The 6,079-nt window shown below is 40.5% G+C and overlaps 1 pseudogene; it reads left to right on the forward strand.

The window, feature by feature from the left end:
- The first annotated feature begins 1,810 nt into the window (after window positions 1-1,810).
- On the forward strand, window positions 1,811-3,898 carry Tuba1b-ps6 (tubulin, alpha 1B, pseudogene 6; annotated as a pseudogene).
- The last annotated feature ends 2,181 nt before the right edge of the window (window positions 3,899-6,079 follow it).

The following is a 6,079-nucleotide window of genomic DNA, read 5'->3' on the forward strand; positions in this document are numbered from 1 at the left end:
ATGGAAGCAATGTTGTGAATCCTTTGCCCCTGACAGTCATCTCCAAATGTAGAAAAGAACACATACTAGAGAAAAACCATATGGATGTGCTCAATGTGGTAAAAGCCTTTTTGTCATGAGGTCTACTTGAATTCAACACACCTCTAACACTAGGTCAATCCAAATGGCAAGAATTAGTTGTGATCAAGCCATTGGAGTTTAGAGGGTTGGGTTAGCATAGGGCTACTGATCTATCAGGGCCTCAGAAGTGGAACTGCAAACCAAATGCTACAGAGCTTTTAAGCTTGACAACCAAAAACATCTCTGACAAGTTATGATTAAATTCTTCCACACATCAGGATTTATGAGTGGGGGCTTTTATTATATGGTTGAGCTATGTCCACTGATACAGGATGTAAGTTTATGTTTAAGGTTAGGGTTGCACAAGGTTAAGGGTTATGGTTACCTCACAGGATTAGTATTAGCTGGCAGGTAAGGGTTAGTGTTACTAAGGGTTAGGGTTACAAGGTTAGGTTGAGGTTAGAAGGGTTACTTGTTAGAGTTTTAATTGGTTAAGTCATTAAGGTTATGGGTCATGGTAATATTTTTGATCCGATTAGGTTTAAGGTAACATGGTTTGAGTTAGGGTTAGAGGGTGTGAAAATTTGAATATGCTTGGCCCAGTGAGTGGTAATATTAAAGGGTGTGGCCTTGTTAGAGGAAGTGTGTCACTGTGGGCATGGGCAATGGATATTCTATGGCTATACCATTTAGAAATTCAGTTTTTGTTTTGTTTGTTTTTTGTCACTATCTCTGCTTGCCCACATGAGTGTTCAAAAGGAAACTCAAGAAAATGTACTTTCTTTTTATGTCTAAACTTCATTTAGTAATTTCTTCAATGGATGTGGTATTGTTTTATTAACAGGACTCTGTATTTTGTTATTAACCTGCACTTTGGTGTGCATGTTTTAATGTAAGCACTACAAGTTCTCTATCCCTAAAAGTACTGCATTACCAACTGTGTAAACTATTTGTTGTAATCTCTCCAATAGATGTGCTAAAAAAATGTCTACATGTGTTTTCAATAGGAAATTTAAGGTCTTCAGGGTGAGCATTAGGGTTATGGTTATGGTAAGGATTAAGGTTAAGGTTAGTATTATGGTTAATGTTAGGGTTAGGGTAAGCCTAAGGATTAGTTTTAATGTTACTGTTAGGATTGGGGTTAGAGAAATTGTGTTAGGGTAGGAATAGGATAAGTGAAAGTGTTGGATTATAGGTTGGATTGGGGTTAGTGTGGTAGTAGGGTTTGGGGTAGGGTTAGCAATAGCCCTATGTAGGGTTAGGGGTAAAAATAGGTAAGAGTTCAGGGTATGGGTAATGTAAAGTTAGGGTTAATAATAAGTGTAAGAGTAAATTTTAGAATTAGGGATATGATTGGGTTGGGGTTAGAAGGGATAGGGGTTAGGTTTAGTGTTAGGAGTTAGGGTTAGAGTTCTTGTAGGGGTTGGAATCAGGATAGGTTAAGTTTAGGTTAGCATTAGGGTTAGAGAAAGTCAACTGCAAGAGCTCTGACACAGTCTCTGGATGCTAGCACCTTCATTTACATGTATGCATACTCACCATGACCACCACCAAACAGCTGCCACATGTGTGTACATAAAATTAAAATAAAAACAAACTTGAACAAAATAATCTGAAAATTTCAGAGTCAAATTCTGAACAGATAGATCACAAAATTCTCTCCGAAATGGTACAGACAAAACTGGCAATCGGATGATATTTGACAGCAACAAGAACCACATAGCATATGGGAATTAACTACAAATCATTTATAGGATTGGTAATACATTGTTAAATAAGGATCTAGGGCCGGGGTTGGGGATTTAGCTCAGCGGTAGAGCACTTGCCTAGCAAGCGCAAGGCCCTGGGTTCGGTCCCCAGCTCCGAAAAAAAAAAATAAGGATCTAGGTAAAACTCTATCCTTATAATCTATAATGTGTCGTATAAAAAGTACATATTTCTGTTAATCCATAAAGATTATTAAAAAAAATAGAAATGGTTTATCAATGTCTGTGCAGTCTTGTCTATAGAAAGGTTCTTCATTCCAAGAGACTGGTCTGATTATTTAAATAAGATATTCTCAAAAGAGAGGAGGGCAATGGATCAGGATACAAATGACCTGACAAAATAGTCCTTAAAATTTTTTTTTAAAAAGCTCTTCCTGTGTTCAATGTGTCCTCTTTCCTGTGCCACTTCATTAAGAAGCAATGGTTCTGCATTTGGCAAATCCTCAATTATCAAGCTAGACTTGATATTTAAAAATCACCCTTTTTTGAGGTGATTGGGTTTTTCAGGCTAATTCCATGGTGCTTGCTGATCTCGGGTAAAGTGAGAAGAATTTCTAAAACTCAATACACCAAATAAAATAGCCTATAACTTCCCTTTATTCCACCACATTAACAGAGAAGCTATTAATGATAATGTCAAAAACTTACATTCGAAAATAGATAAGGGGCCTCATTGTGTTGCTTACCTCAACTCTCAGTTGTCAGGAATGGTAACCAGGACTCATTGTCTGCTTCTGTCACCCTTGCCTTCTAACTCATAGTATCATGTGTAAGTGCATCTCCATCCATGTTGGCCAGGTTAGTATCCAGATTGTCAATGTCTGCTGGAAACCCTACTGCCTGGAATATGGCATCCAGCCCAATGGCCAGATTCTGAGTGACAAGATCACTGGGGGAGGAGATAACTCATTCAACACCTTCATTGAAACAGAAGCTGGCAAGCATGCATCCCAGGCAGTGTTTGTAGACCTGGAATCCAGAGTTATTGATGAAGTTTGCACTACTCCCTACCTCCAGGTCTTCCGGCCTTTGTAGCTCATTACAGGCAAAGAAAATGATGCCAATAACTATGCCCATGGCCACTACACCATTGGCAAGGAGATCACTGACCTTGCCTTGGACAGAATTCACAAACTAGTTGACCAGGGTAGGTGTATTCAGTGCGTCTTATGTTTCTACAGTTTTGGTGAGGGAACTGACTCTGGGTTCACATCTCTGCTATGGAGTGGCTCTGTTGATCACGGAAAGAAGTCCAAGCTGGAGTTCTCCACTTATCCAGCCCCCATTTATCCATTGCTGTGGTTGAACCCTACAATTCTATCTTTACCACTCCAGCCCCCTTTAGCACTCTGATTGTGCCTTCATGGTAAACACTGAGGCCATCTATGATATCTGTCATAGAAGCCTCAACATTGAGCACCCAACCTACACTAACCTTAACTGCCTTATTAGCCAGAATGTGTCTTCCATCACTGCTTTCTTCAGATTTGGTGTGGCCCAGAATGTTGATTTGACAGGATTCCAGACCAACATGGTGCCCTACCCTCACTTCCACTTCCCTCTGGCCACCTATGCCCCTGTGGTCTCTGCTGAGAAAGCCTACCATGAACAGCTTTCTGTAGTATAGATCACCAATGCCTGCTTTGAGCCAGCCAACCAGATGGTAAAATGTGACTCTCACCATAGTAAATACATGGCTTTCTGCCTGCTGTACCATGGTGATGTGGTTCCCAAAGATGTCAGTGCTGCTATTGCCACCATCAAGACCAAGCACAGCATCTAGTTTGTGGACTGGAGTCCTACTGGCTTCAAGGTTGGCATTAATTGCAAGCCTCCACCTGTGGTACCTGGTGGTGATCCGTACAAGGTCCAGAGAGCTGTGTGCATGCTGTGCAATATCACAGCCATTGCTGAGGCCTGGGATCGCCTAGATCACAAGTTTGATCTGATGTATGCCAAGCCTGACTTTGTGCACTGGTGTGTGGTTGAGGGCATGGAGGAAAGGAAGTTTTCTGAGGCTTGTGAGGACATGGCTGCCCTAGAGAAGGTTTATGAGGAGGTTGACATGGATTCTGGTGAGGGTGAGGAAGAAGGAAGGGAAATACTAGTCTCTTCCTCAGCCCCTGTGTCTTGTCTAATTCAGAACTTCAGCTCCAGTGTTAGGTGCAGGCATGGAGGCTTCTGTGCCATTTCCATTGTGTGATCATGTCTTCTCCATGTGTGTACCTCTAAGTTTTCCCTGATGTCTCAAAGTAACAGTGGTAAGAAAAGAAAGGAAAAAATGGATAAGAGATGAAGTCCTAAATAAAACACCCCATTCCCAGCATTTGGGGTATGAGCTCAAAGAACTTTAGTTATTTTTTTATAGTTCTCTACTCTGCCAGTACAAAATGAAAATCCAATTAAAACAGACTTAGAAGCCCTATGAAAATGGTAGAAAACATGTTACTAAAAGCAAGCATTCAATCTTTGTATAGAAACATAATGGGATTTAGTAATAATGAAAGGTCTAATTCAAATTCCAGTTTAAAGGGATGCCACCTTAATTATGATACAAGATATGTTCAAGAGCCATGAGTCTAACAATTCTTCACCTATTCACAAAAAAGTGTGACTGACTAGTGCTCAGAAAATTCCTGGGTTGGACAATATATGGATATGAGGTAGAGATGTGACCATAGTAAAGAGAACTGGAGATAAAAATGGCAAAGCAAGGAGGGCTCCATTCTTTAAACCCACCTTTAGCAGTCTTGTTTCTTTTTAAGTTTCAGATTTAGGTTCTGAATAAAGAGTCTTCTCAAAAGTTTGAAAATAAAAACACTTTGGAATGGATTAGAGGGATTTAAACTGATCAGCTAAAAAATAAGTCTTTGATTCCACAATTCTTATTTCTCATTTTCATGTGACTCTATGAAAGGGGCCAGAAATGCTTCAACCATGGAAAGGTTCTGCAAGCTAAAACTGTAGGTAAATATTCAGGTACAAAGATTAGAAACCAGCCAAATCAGTGACTATCAAAAATAACACTGTCCAGTCTCATTCAACATGCAGTAACAACTAGCCAGGTAAGGTAAATAGACGGGAAATAGTAGAGCAGCATGGATTTGAAATGTTATTGTAGGCTTCTTGACTTACTACCCCACTCTAGGAAGTCTTACCAGAGCATGGTTACATCATCAGTATGTAACAGCATTACTTAAGCATCTGTCCTTCTTATTGGGCACAAGAAGTCATAGCCCATTCTGATTTTAATATGTATATTAAGAGACTTCTCACACCCCATTGATAAAACTGCACTTTGACTGCTTCCCATGGTTATTGGTAAGTTTTATTTATTTCTGCTTAATTTTTGGTTTTCTGACAGAGTCTCTAGAGCCAAGGTTGGCCTAGAACTCACAGCTATCTTCCTTCCTTCCTTCCTTCTTTCCTTTCTTCCTTCCTTTTTTTTTTCTTGGATATTTTTATTTACACTTCAAATGTTATTCCCTTTCCCAGTTTCCTGGCCATAAGCCCCCTACCCCATCTTCCTCCCCTTTTTCTATAAGGGTGTTCCCCTCCCCAAACACCTCCAATTCCCACCTCACCCCCTCCCGAAATTCCCCTAAACTGGGAGGGTCCAGCCTTGGCACGACCAAGGGCTTCTCCCATTGGTGCCCAACAAGGCCATCCTCTGCTACATATGCCGCTGGAGCCATGTATCTGTCCATGTGTACTCTTTGGGTGGTGGTTTAGTCCCTGGGAGCTCTGATTGGTAGGTATTGTTCTTATGAGGTTGCAAGTCCCTTCAGCTCCTTCAACCCTTTTAATAATTCCTCCAGTGGGGACCCCATTCTTAATTCAGTGGTTTGCTGCCAGCATTCGCATCTGTATTTGTCATGCTCTGGCTGTGCCTCTCAGGAGACAGCTATATCAGATAGGCTCCTGTCGTCATGTACTTCTTGGCTTCATATATATTATCTAGTTTTGGTGGATATATATATATATATATACACACATACATACATATATATATACATATACATACATACATATATATGTATGTATGTATGGACAGGATCCCCAGGTGGGGCAGGCTCTGAATGGCCGTTTCTTCCGTCTCTGCTCCAAACTTTGTCTCCATATCTCCTCCTTTGAATATTTTTGTTCCCCTTTTTAAGAAAGACTGAAACATCCACACTTTGGCCATCCTTCTTTTTGAGCTTCATGTCCTCTGTGGATTGTATCATGGGTAATTTGAGCATTTGGGCTAATAT

Source organism: Rattus norvegicus, chromosome 1 (genome assembly GCF_036323735.1).
Source record: "Rattus norvegicus strain BN/NHsdMcwi chromosome 1, GRCr8, whole genome shotgun sequence".
Classification (NCBI taxonomy): domain Eukaryota; kingdom Metazoa; phylum Chordata; class Mammalia; order Rodentia; family Muridae; genus Rattus; species Rattus norvegicus.